Raw genomic sequence first — 13,199 nt, 5'->3', positions numbered from 1 at the left:
CTGTGGGAACCACCTCCAGGTCAATGTCTATATGAACAATTTGTCTGTCTTGAAGATCAATGACAGGGATAATAGATGGTTCATCTACACGATGCCATGCGATGTAATGACCGATGCTTGCTTATATGATATTGACATTAAGATGTTGAACGCGCGCGAAAAATGTTGGTTATATTTTTCGGGCAAGTCGTTACAGCCCACAAATCCAATTGGGCTCCTACGCCTCTGATTACACACATAGACAGTTTTGAGGCTATTCATCCATGGAACATGCATTTTCATGCTCACTGATATGGTGTGATATCTGCTCTTTGCTTTACAAATTCGAACAGGCGTGTAGCGAGTAATTTGCCAAGGGAGGGGCGAAGCCTGTAGGCAAACTATCTAAGCGTAGCGCCATAATGAGTTGGCGCGGAGCGTACAAGAACATTTTGGCCGAAAATGCCTCCCATGTCGCTGGAAATGACACTTCCCATGCCTTGTAAGTTGCATCTAATCATTGTCTATTTTGAAATTACTAGCGATATCATAAAGAAAATTGGCTCGGGGGGGGGGCGGTCGCCCCCTTCCCGAAATGCGTCATTTCCCCGACGAATCGGTCGAGTTCAAGACCAGCCACAGTTGGTTCCATAGCATAATTGTTTTAAGGCGTTCATACACACACGCTTTATCATAGACCATATATAGTATATATATATAGAAACATTAGTGAGAGAGAAAAATGGAACGTCAAAAAATGGAGTTGTCGGTGTTAGGGGTAGGGTGAGGCGCACGTCCCCTCCGTAATCCTCGATCTGTCACTGGCTACACTGTGTATATAATATGGATCAGCGCTGTGCTTATGACTGTTCCTCTTTCTCTTCCCGTGGTCTTGGCGTTTATCTTCTACTCCCTCTTTTCTCCTTTTTCTCTCTTTCTTCTTTTTCTTTTCCCTACCTTCCTCTCCTCCTTTTCTTTTTTCCCTCTCTTTTTCCCTTTTTTCTTCTCTTTTTTTCTCTCCTCGTTTCCTTACCCGGGGGGCGCGCGCCCCCAACGCCCCCCTGGGTGAGAGGGTCTAAGGGAAGGGGGTGTCCCCCTCCCCCTTTGAGATATTTTTGAACAATTGAAGGTCCGTAGTTGCGATCTGGGGCAATGTTTTGCCAGTTTCATCATTTTCAGATGATATCATATTATCAGCAGATGTTGTTTCCTGTTTGAATTCTTTTACAGGTTCTTTTACATATTATATCAGAAAGACAAAAATATAGCGCTCTTTTAAAGTAGTTTTTTTAAAAGTTTTTTTGGCAGTAGGATGGTTCTTGTTTATTGTCCAATATCTGGACTTAAATACATTTGACGAACTGAACTGATGGACAATATAAACTTTCATAGTTTATAAGACAGCCAGATGCGCAGTGGCCACTCTTGCAAAAGGATATGGATGAAAAAAACTTTTGGGAGAAACTTGGTTCTCAGGAAAAAGTTTACATCTGGTTGGTCATTTTCAAGCCCTAGAAGTGCCATTTCCGGTGATCTGGGGGGCTATCAAAACCAGAAATTTTCTTGTACGCTGCGCGCCAACCAATGGTGGCGCTCCGCTTTGAGAGTAATTCGCCCCGCCCCCCGGTTAGAAAATCGTGGATACGCGCCTGTACCCAAGCAAATGACCCCCCCCCCCCCACCAATATTTGAAACAAATCGCCGCCCCTGTATATATGTCTATATATATATCTATATATATATGTCTATATACATATATATATATATATATATATATATATATATATATATATATATATATATATATCAGGCGCGTATCCAGGATTTTCAAACCCGGGGGGCGCGAATTACTATCTAAGCGGAGCGCCACCATCGGTTGGCGCGCAGCGTACAAGAAAATTTCTTGTTTTGAAACCCCCCCCCCCCCCAGATCACCGGAAACGGCACTTCTCGGGCTTGAAATGACCAACCAGATGTACACTTTTTGCCTGAGAACCAGGTATTTCCTAATAGGTTTTTTTTTCCATCCATAACCTTTTTGAAGTTTGTCAACCCGGCACACATCATGTTCGACCTCATCGCATGTCCTGTGGATCTTTGCTTTTGTAGGTGATTCTACGTCGCGGCCCGCAATACCCGTCAGCCCCACTTTTCAAGGTTTTAAGCCCCATATTTGTTCAGAATTTGAAAATTCACATTTCTCGTGAATAAACTCACTTGAAAACATACCCATAATGTTGTACAAAATTTCATCTATGGACAACCAATATAGAAAAACTTCCTTGAACCCCTAACAGACCGGTCAAAATTGCACGATTAGAGGGAAGTGTGATGCAGAATGTTGGTCAGAAATTTTCGAAAATTCCGACACAGTTAATTTATTGGTGTACAAACATTAAAACCTCTTATAACGGCTATTATAAAACTTGGTTGAAGGAAATGAAAAAATAGCAGATATTTCCGAGAGCGAACACTACACACATAGGCGTAGGAGGCGCGGCGGCAGTGGCGGAGCTAGGGGTATTGGTCAGGAGTGGCGAGAATGGTCTGTAGGAGCGCTTTCGACACTATCTAAGCGGAGCGCCACCACTGGTTGGCGCGTAGCGTACAGAAAATGTTTGAATAAAGATACTCCCTAGATCGCCGGAAATGACCCTTTCCGGGCCTGGCTAATTTGCAGATAAACGAAGAATAAGGTGTCATCGCCAAATGACAGCAACAAAATGTGAGAAATGTCAATAAGTAGATGAGAGCGCAATAAAAAAGTTAATAATCTAGAATAAGTAAAAAGTGGTAAAGAGCTGAAAAAGGCGCCAGCAGTCCATTTGAGTCCGTCAGGGGGGGGGGGGGCATCCACCCCCCCCCCCCCCGACCGTATGGACGCTCCGCCACTGCGCGGCGGGGGTGCAGCCCCTAATTCGCCATTACTAATGTAAAAGAGAGTTTTGACATAATTGGACCTCCATGCTTTTTATACATCTACATGAGACATGTCGTTGTTTACATTATCATCCCGCGAAATACTGCGCAATTTGAACGGACCGTACGGTACATGATGGCATGCGATGTAATGTTGGATGCTTGCTTATATGATATTGACATGAACACGTTGGACGCGCGCTTCGCGCGCGAAAATTTTTGGTTATTTTTCGGACAGTTTTGAGGCTTTTCATCCTGGAACGCCATTTTCATGCTCACTGATATGATGTGATATCTGCTGTTTGCGTTACAAATTCGAACAGGCGCGTAGCGAGGAATTTGCCAAGGGAGGGGCGAAGCCTGTAGGCAAATTATCTAAGCGTAGCGCCACCATAGGTTGGCGCGAAGCGTACAAGAAAATTTTGGCCGAAAATGCCTCCTTGATCGCTGGAAATGGCACTACCCAAGACCATTTGTTAGCGCGAAGCGTACAAGCAAATTTTGGCCGAAAATGTCTCCCAGATCGCTGGAAATGACACTTCCCAGGCCTTGTAAGTTGCCTCTAAGCACTTTCTATTTTGAAATTACTTAGCGATATCATTTAAAAAAATGCTGAATGGGGGGGGGGGGGGGGGCGGGCGGTCGCCCCCATCCCAAAATGCGTCATGTTCCCCGACGACACGGTCGAGTTCGAGACCAGCCACAGTTGGTTTCATAGCACAATTCTACACACGCGTTATGATAGACCATATATAGTACATATATAGATCATTAGTGAGAGAGGAAAATGGAAACGTCAAAAAATGGAGTTGTCGGTGTAAGGGGTAGGGTGAGTCACACTTTTACGAAATCATTGATCCGTCACTGGCTACCCTTCAGCGCTGTAATGATGTCACTGTTCCTCTTTCTCTCCCCGGTGTCTTGGCGTTTTTCTTTTACTCCCTCCTTTTCTCCTTTTTCTCTTTTTCTTCTTTTTCTTTTCCCTTCTTTCCTCTCCTCCTCCTCTTTTTTCCCCTCTTTTTTCCTTTTTTCTTCTCTTTTTTTTCTCTCCTCTTTTTCTTACCCGGGGGGCGCGCGCCCCCAACGCCCCCCCCTGGATACGCACCTGTATATATATATATATATATATATAAACCGTATATATACAAACGCACACACACACATATATATATATATATATCTTTATATATATGTCTATATATATAGATATATATAGATAGGCCTATACTATATATGTAGTAGTTGAAGTAATTGAAGTATGTAGTTGATTGAAGTATGTAGTTGATTGAAGTATTACGCTGATTGAAAGTATTACTGTTAGTCATGGATACAGTTCGACTTCGGCAGTAAAGAAAAACCAAGGGTATTTCCACACCAACAAAGCGTTAGTATATTAAGTAAAACATATATACGAATACAAACCCTACCTGTCCTAATCCTAACCCTCCCTTCTACCTACCGGCCAATTCTCTACTATATAATATCCCAAACGACTCGGTTAACCTCACATTCAGACTGGTACGGACAAATCTGAGGGGCCAAACAAAATTAACTTTCTGAGGTTCAGTTGGTGCAAGAAGGTTAAACAAGGCAACCATATAGACCGGGCTCCCATGGGGTATATCATAGCTGAGAAGAATAGTTCTACCTCAAAAATTGGGGAAGCCCGGCGGGCCTCCAGTTACGTTCATTCGAAAACATAGTATACTTAGAAAGTGGTCACATTCTCTACCTTGCCAACCCCTATATGGGCTCCCGGTATTAATAAGCTAGCGTGGATTCAAATGATGTGCCGGAATTAGATAGCGCTAGACTCCCAACATCACGCACAGTAGCAGAAAAAAAAGAGGGCGTACTTTACATATATCACGCAGAGCTGGCTATCTACAGCTCTGGTTTAGACCAAATCCATAGCAACCAATTAGACCAAATCCATAGCAACAAGACGGATGTTTTGCAAACACGGACTGAGTCCTGGACGGACAAGAACTGTTTAATGCAGAACGGTATTCTGAAATGCAACCAGCAGTGACTGTACCATTAGCCGAGGGGGGAGGTAAATGTGTAAATGGGAAAGTGGGAGAGGGGAGGAAGGGGGGTTTCGTTTAGATTTTTCCAATGGTTTTCGCCAATCCCTCGCTTCATAACCCGCTTTGCCATGAAAAAAAAGCGTGCAACTGGCAAATTAAAAGAGTAATTGAGGATAATGGTCAAACATTAAAATAAAGGATATATACCCTTAGGCAAGCTCTCGTTTGACTCGTTAATGATCCAGGTCAAACACGCTATTAAAGTAAGTAGGAGGGGATAATTGCAAAGTACATAAAAGCGCATTAATTTAAGCACCTGGAAATTAACACGTAGCATATTAAGATATCCAGTTAAAGAATGGAGCTTTACCCCTTCTCTCGTTGGCTCCCACCCCTCCCTACCCTCCCCTCCACCGCCCTCCCCTCCCCTCCCTCCCCTCCCCCATGTTACGCAATATGTATACGCTTGTATTATTGATGATGACGTAAGTTGCCTTCGTAACGATTACAAATTTGAATAGAGGACCAAAGGGAGGAGGGGGAAGTTGACAGGGTGCCACCACCCTCATTTAGTGTTGCCTGTACATCACGTCAAACAAAAGGTTCTCAGTTGACAGAATTATTTACTTGGAAATTAAACAGAGAAAGAAACTGAAGTCCAAAACTTACTTTATCTCTTTGAAAGACTTTAAATGAAACCTCATCAGACAAATTTTGCGGCTTGCCACATGGGAAGGACGCTTCCTTTAATTACCTTCGTCTAACAGTTCAGACAAACCGACTGTGTATAATTTTACTTGCTATTGTTTGAAAGTTAGCTAAAAAGAAGAAAGTTAAATTTTAAGTGACCTACTAACCTTCATTCAGGTTGAGCTTCTAGATGAAACCAATGAATAGGGGGATCACCTTGGCTTTTGTTTGCTTTCTAAACATTTTAATCCCTCTCCTTTCCTGCCTATAGAGGCATTATTAGTGCTAAATGGGGCAATTCTAAGGCTTGGAAGAATAATGGCAATTTTCCCCTTGATATACAAAGCGTGAAACATGATTCATAATTTATATACAGCAAACTTTCTCGACTTAAACTGTGAAAGTTATCAAAACATCTTTGATCGTGTCAAAAGTTTTGGTTTACATTGAGTCCAAACAGTGACAATGGCCTACCCCTTTTGAAAATGACCAGGATGGCAAAATAGACCATATTTTAACTCTCATAAAAAAAACTAGTAAAAAAAAAAGAGAAATAGGCGTGCATGTTCATCTGTATACAAAATGATTTTTTTCTGTACATTCTCATGCAGGCTGTGAACTTTGCGAGAGAACAAAAAATAACCCTTCATATTTAGTTATGAATTTAGCCTAACTCGTTACAGTACTTCAGTATACTACTTAAATTAAATCAACAGATGTTTAGAGCTCACAAAAACACCATAAACTAGTAGTTTATCGATTAGTTTTCTAAACGAGTGCCTGCAGGGCAAACCATTAGCTGAAGCAAAAGGCAAAACAGAATAATAATCATCTCATTTATATACACATAAAGTACATACTAGACACGGCAGGGCGCTTATCTTGAGTGTTCAAATCCAAGGATTCATGCATTCGCATACCAGAGTAGTGCAAAACTACATTGGGGCCGATATTTCCCTTCTCCGCAGTTGCTACATCCTTTGGCCTATAACTATCTTTAACTAGAAAGATACTGAGCATTATTGTCATTACGAGAACATTTCCTGCAGTTATGTCAAATGCAGTTTTGTTACATTACATGGTATGAGAATACCATATCTGATTAGTGATGTATGTGATACACATTACATGGTATGAGAATACCATATCTGATTGCATGTGATGTATGTGATACACATTACATGGTATGAGAATACCATATCTGATTGTATGTGATGTATGTGATACAATCAATGCAATTTTGTTACATTACATGGTATGAGAATACCATATCTGATTGTATGTGATGTATGTGATACAATCAATGCAGTTTTGTTACATTACATGGTATGAAAATACCATATCTGATTGTATGTGATGTATGTGATACAATCAATGCAGTTTTGTTACATTACATGGTATGAGAATACCATATCTGATTGTATGTGATGTATGTGATACAATCAATGTGATTGAAAGTGAGAACCACCGTCCTGAATCCTGCTCAGAAGTGGTTGGTTTTGGTTGCAACTCTCCCATGTCATATTATCCCCATTTCTTCGCTTCCAGAGGGAGCAGAGCGGGGTGGGGGGGGGGGCAGGATGGATTGACATGATATACTATATACCCCCATGCCATGCATTTTAACCCTCTTATGATTGTTTGTCTCTCGATGGACGCATACAGCAATAAACACAGCCACTTTGACATCAAACAGATATGTTTATGTAACGGAATGTTGGATCTAAAAGCGAAGAATGATGACGCAAAACACCATGATGCATTCAGACAAGAGCCGAAAGTGATCAACTCTGATGGAGAGATGAGAAGTATCGAGCACTCGTTTTTGTCGTCACTGTCCTCTAACAAGAGAAGGTCACTCATGCATAATCATAACATCAATCATACATAATCATAACATCAATCATGCATTATCATAGCAACAATCATGCATAATACTAGCACAACATTCAATATCAAAGTTACAACATGACTCGAAATTAAAGCCAGACTTTAATAGTTTTTATGTATATTTTTGCATAAACTCTGAATGAGAAATGATACTATGATTTAGATGTAATATCTGTATTTCCACATCCCTATAAATGTGAAAGAATGCTTTTATATCCATATATCTCGTGATTTGAAATTTGACTGAAGTTTACCAACTTGCCCTGCACCAGTAAGCCGTACACAATGCAAGAAAAACAACTCACCTGATCGCGATGGAGCTGATTCAGACGACATTCATCAAATCATGTCAAGTCGATACATTCCACATCTTAATTTACTGTTATGTCCACAATTTTATAATAACTGTATCTAGATTTGTAGCTGGTTTGGAACTCTCTTGAACCCCCTCCCAGCCTCACTTTTCCAGGGGATGTTCTAAACTAGTGTAAACCATCCGCGAAGGATTAGAGTAGAATTTCACGACTTGTGGCGGATTTAATTTCTACTATGTCTGGTTTACTGCTAACTATGTTGGAATTTTAAATTTCTTTTGATTTCTATTTCTGTACAGACAATTGATTGATAGGACTGCTACCAAATCATACAATAAGTAATTAAGTGACTCTACTAGGAACACAGTATTTATTTTTTCTAGTCTCAAATCCTGAAGGTATAATCTAGATATTGCTATATTTCAGGGACAAAATTCCATTAGCGTAGGCCTACCTATTGTGTCTGTCGTTTAAGCTATGCTACACGAGTGTCGAATATCTCCCGAGGTTTTACAAGCTTAATTAAAATATTCCCGATTGTACAATAAGTATGAACTAAGGGGGGGGGGGGGGGTATTCTCTCTTGACACACCGGCACAAGATTCTGTCTGAATCACTTCTAGACCAGCGACCTCTACTTGCTTGTTTGAATTCTCTCGCGTGTGTTTTGTTTTAATCTGTCAAAAAGTCTGTTTCTTTTCCACATAATTGCACTGACCCATTAATACAACACATAGATGAATGCGGTCTAACGGGAGTCATTTTATCGACAGAGGAATCGGACGGATGAAATATTTTTCTCTTTCGCGTTTGAAGATATTGTGCCTTTCTATGGTTAGATCGCTAGGAGAGTAAAAACTGCTACTTTCGTCGTTGAATATGGATTACATATATGCTTGACGGAATTAAAGGTGAATTAGAGAACACGCTCATTCGTTAAAATTTATGTTCTGGAATTCTGCTATAATTAAGTTAATTAACTCAGAGTGGTTGTTTCATCCTTGATTACCTGACCGCGTGAGTATATTCTTTTTTTTTCTTTTTTTTTTTAAAGATGTCAACTTAGTATTTTAGGACCCCTATGCAATGTTAGTATTAAAATATTACACACAGCGACTAGACAATTTGCGTACAAAGAGGAAGATTAGGGGAACCTGTACTTGCGTGATTTTGTTAAAATGAGAAAAAACATATATATATATATATATATATATATATATATATATATATATATATATACATATATATATATATATATATATATATATATATATATATATATTAAACCTTTCTGATATTTATAACATTTGGCTAAATCCCTACACGGTTAGAAGAGCCAGACTGAAGAACATAGCAGGTTATAGGGCTAATGTGAAATAGTACCTGAGTTATATAGCCATGTGTCCTTTTATGTACCATGGTGCCCTTTGATGTACCATGGTGTCCTTTTATGTACCATGGTGTCCAATTATGTACCATGGTGTCCTTTTATGTACCGTGGTGTCCTTGTATGTACCATGGGGTCCTTTTATGTACCATGGTGTCCTTTAATGTACCATGGTGTCCTTTTATGTACCATGGTGTCCTTTTATATTACCAAGGTGTCCTTTTATGTACCATGGGGTAGGGCGGAGGGGAGAGGTTGTGTAGACCAGGGAGTTGTTCCATAACAACTCCCTGTGTAGACAAAGCAAGTTCGTGTTACAGCAAGTTTGTGGACTGCAAGAAAGTAACGGTCAATTAGAAGGATGAGACGGTTTAAATGTGCACTGAATTCTGCTCACTGTGTGTTTAGTTAGGGGTAAGGATGTGTGGTATACAACGGGTCACGGTGATGATGACGTCATAGCTATGATCTGCTAAATGTCAGGAAGTTGTTTACTAGGACTAGTATTTGTTAGTACCCTGCTAAGACGTGATTCATTCGAGAGATTTCTATACAAGTCAGTGAATCAATCATTAATGTTGGTAATATGCACTAACGTGTCTAGCATGTGGCCTTGATTTACTGATCGATATATTGTCTTTATGTTGCTATGTACCGGGTATATGTCTATCCTCATGATATATGTGTATCCAGAAGCCTATCGACACAGCTCTTTAACGGTCATAATAATAAATGTTATCCGTTTCAGACGAAGTTCAGTAGCGAGCCCTAACAGAAGCTACTATCTTTGGGTTTAGTGTACTTCATTGCCACAAGTGTACAGTCAAAACTGAAGGACGGTCTTCACTAGAAAAAACCTTGATGATAGAAAAAGAAAAGTTTCATAAAGGTTGGTGACATAACAGTTCACTTCTCCGTCGATGTCTGTAAATGGTATACTTCCTCTAGCCTGAACCTAGCCTCTCGTTATAATACGGTTAACCGTAGTGTCCGAGCCTCTGGTTATAATACGGTTAACCGTAGTGTCCGAGCCTCTGGTTATAATACGGTTAGCCGTATAGTGTCCCTTCTGCAACTCTGATATCAGAAAGTTTGTCAATGTTGACAATGTTTGACAAAGAATAAGTTTCAACTTTCATCGCATTTGTATGATTTAAATTTTTCTAATATTAGAGCGCAATAAACTTGGTAAAATATTTCATTGTAAGAACTTGATAGTTTGAAACCTTTCAATTTGGAAGTCACGCTCAAGTTATAATTTTCTAACAAAGATGCTGTGGGAACGTTTGCTACATTATACTAAATTATATTCCCGAGTTTTGAATGAAAACAATAACACTCAAAAGCGGAAGTGCGAGGACATAGCGCAATTGATCACGTGACATTTCGTGCCACAGGCTACCGTATGCATTATGCTATGTGCTATACGTACGTGTAGCGTAACAAGACATATATATGGAAGTCGTTTTGCCTACCCCGGCACACCACCCCACCCCGCCCCACACCACCCCACCCGCCGACTTTTGCTATGAACTTCGGTGGGGCGGGGGGGGGGGGCGGGTCCCTAACCCTCATCAGCCAAAAACATACAACTGCATATAACCTTTGGTGTTTTACTTTGTTTCGAATGCACTTTAATAAAGATACATAATGTTATACCGGGACGCAATATTCCTAATGAATCTGACAAAGATTTATCATTCAGATTGTGCAGGGAGCTGTTATAAATACCGTACTGTGTGGTAACCTTGACGTATGCGGTAAACTTCATGATCATCTAAGAATCGAACTGACCATGCAATGACTTTTTCCCTTTCCTACCTTCCTCCTTTAATTGCTTGAGTTTGGATCGTAACATTGAGAAGTTGTCTTCAAGAACTCAGCGCTCCAGGCAATTTCAGGGAAAGTTGCTTCTCTCATATAATCGTCATTATTTGGAAGCTCAAGCCGGATGCATTATTAATAGCATCGATATCAAAGCAAAGTTGTATTAACATTTACGCACGCTTTACTCAACAGTAGAATCTATGAATCTTTGAATGATAAATAGACACAAAAACAAACATGTATTGCCAGCAGCTTATCATCACACTATACCGTGTTTCATTTTCACACACCTTCCGTACTTTCCTCAAAGACTTTTGTTTTTTTTAATCAAGTGGTTATATATTTTGATATTGTTCGTACCGTCGATATGTATACAATTCGTCTCATTCAAAAGGGTTCGATCAGCTGGTTATTATAGCTTAACAACACCTGCTAAAAAATAGTAACAATTATATCGTCTTGAGTGTAAGGACAAGATATATATGCTACTGCAAACTGTTGTAAACTTAACTATATAACCATATATAGTCTGCAGCCCTGCAGACAAGATGACTCGATTTTGTTTTAAAGGGTTAAACTGATATGATGATACTAAACAAAGAAACCTTTTAAAAATGTATTCATTTCTTTGTGGTGGGAGCTTACCGTTAAGTCGTAAACACAGTAAGTCGTCTCGGTATCCTCGCAAACTTTATAATGTGGATTTCTTCTCAAACTCAATTGAGTCAAATTGGGAAAGATTGCGCGTCCATGTGTAAAATAAGCCCTACAGACAAACATGGCTTGAGATAAATTGAAGGATGACGTCACTATTTTCAGAAATGTCACATAATCTCATATCACAAATTCTGTTGACGAAAACTGGGTAATAAATGCCTCTTGAGTTTCCCGAACAACATCCGTGCGTCTGTTTTCATCACGTGACCTTGTTCTAAAGACATATCTAATGGACAAAGATAATACATCCTTCATAGCAGGGACACCGCACGTTAAAGTGGACAAACACCGTTGACGGGCTCTGTTACATGTGATGAGCTAACCCTTCCACCCTTCCCATCGCGGTGTTGAGGCAGGTTTATACCATCATTTAGACGGTATTGTAATCGGCTTACTTAAGAAATCATACTTTAATCACAATCTGTTTATAAATGTATACACGTCTAGATCAGCTTCCCCTTAAACACGTCCCCTAAACTTATTCCCAACTATGGAGAATCTGCAACTTTAGCCTTTCATATATGACCGATTTTGCATCTCAAACTTTGCAACAAGAATTCCCTTCTCTGCCCTCTCGCCTTCCGCCCCCTCTCCTTCCTCCCCCTCTTCATCCGCCCCTCTCCTTACCTTCCAAATCTTCAGATATACTACTTTTATAGCACTCAATCCTCTCCTTACTCCCTTGTTTCCCTAACCCCCACCTTCACCTACGTATGCCTACACCTCTACCGCTCATACCTGTTTCAGCTATCAAAATTCAACAATGCTGGCTGTCGTTTACCATCTACTCTTATGTTTATTTCAAATTGAACAGCTAAAATTTTCGAAATCATCAACACATCGTATGCCGGGGGTATGTATGCCTAATGGCCTTTTATTCACGACATTAACTCTTATCATCTGGTTAGCCACCGAGGCCTGTAAAGCTTTTGAAGAATCAATAAAATCGGTTTTAATACCTTTTTCGAACTCAAAACTTAGTCACAGGAGACTTAATGGTAGCATTTGAAATGCTTGAATACATCAATGTGTACTGTTTCGGTATGATCAAGAAAGTCTCGATCAGGTGACGCATCGACCAATGATGTGAAAGATGCTGTTTCGGCCACTGGTTGTACTGAAGTACTCTTACTCAGACTGTTAAGTGTTTATGTTGCAGTACTAACAAAAAAGAAACAACCACAACATTGCTCGACCAGTCACCGCAGTCTGTCTCAACAAAGCTAGTCGGTATCGAAATCAACAATGGACAACCCTTCACCTCCACTCCCCACCCTTCCCAACCCTCCCCCACCTTCTCTTCTCTTTCCTTCCCTCCGGCCTCCCCGCCCCTCCAAATGTTGCATTTACGCCCCGGACACCAGCCAATTTGATAAGCTTCCGTTGTATACAAGTTCATTTCTCATCGTTTAAGAACAATTGCACCATCCCTAAGCATGAAAGAGT

The 13,199-nt window shown here is 40.3% G+C and overlaps 1 protein-coding gene across 3 annotated transcripts in view; it reads left to right on the top strand.

Moving 5' to 3' along the window:
* The first annotated feature begins 8,527 nt into the window (after nucleotides 1–8,527).
* Nucleotides 8,528–13,199, top strand: part of LOC139978289 (uncharacterized) — a 111,605-nt gene continuing 106,933 nt past the window's right edge. Inside the window, exons 1-2 of one of the 3 annotated variants that reach the window (XM_071988354.1) lie at nucleotides 8,528–8,839; nucleotides 9,958–10,098. The gene's annotated coding sequence lies outside the window, so the exon portion shown is untranslated. The remainder of the gene's footprint in view (nucleotides 8,840–9,957; nucleotides 10,099–13,199) is intronic. The other 2 variants (XM_071988355.1, XM_071988353.1) reach the window with 2 other exon arrangements.

This window comes from Apostichopus japonicus, chromosome 13 (genome assembly GCF_037975245.1).
Source record: "Apostichopus japonicus isolate 1M-3 chromosome 13, ASM3797524v1, whole genome shotgun sequence".
In the NCBI taxonomy this organism is placed as follows: Eukaryota; Metazoa; Echinodermata; class Holothuroidea; order Aspidochirotida; family Stichopodidae; genus Apostichopus; species Apostichopus japonicus.
The sequence above is the reverse complement of the archived record's forward strand: the minus strand, read 5'-3'. Positions and strand labels throughout refer to the sequence as shown.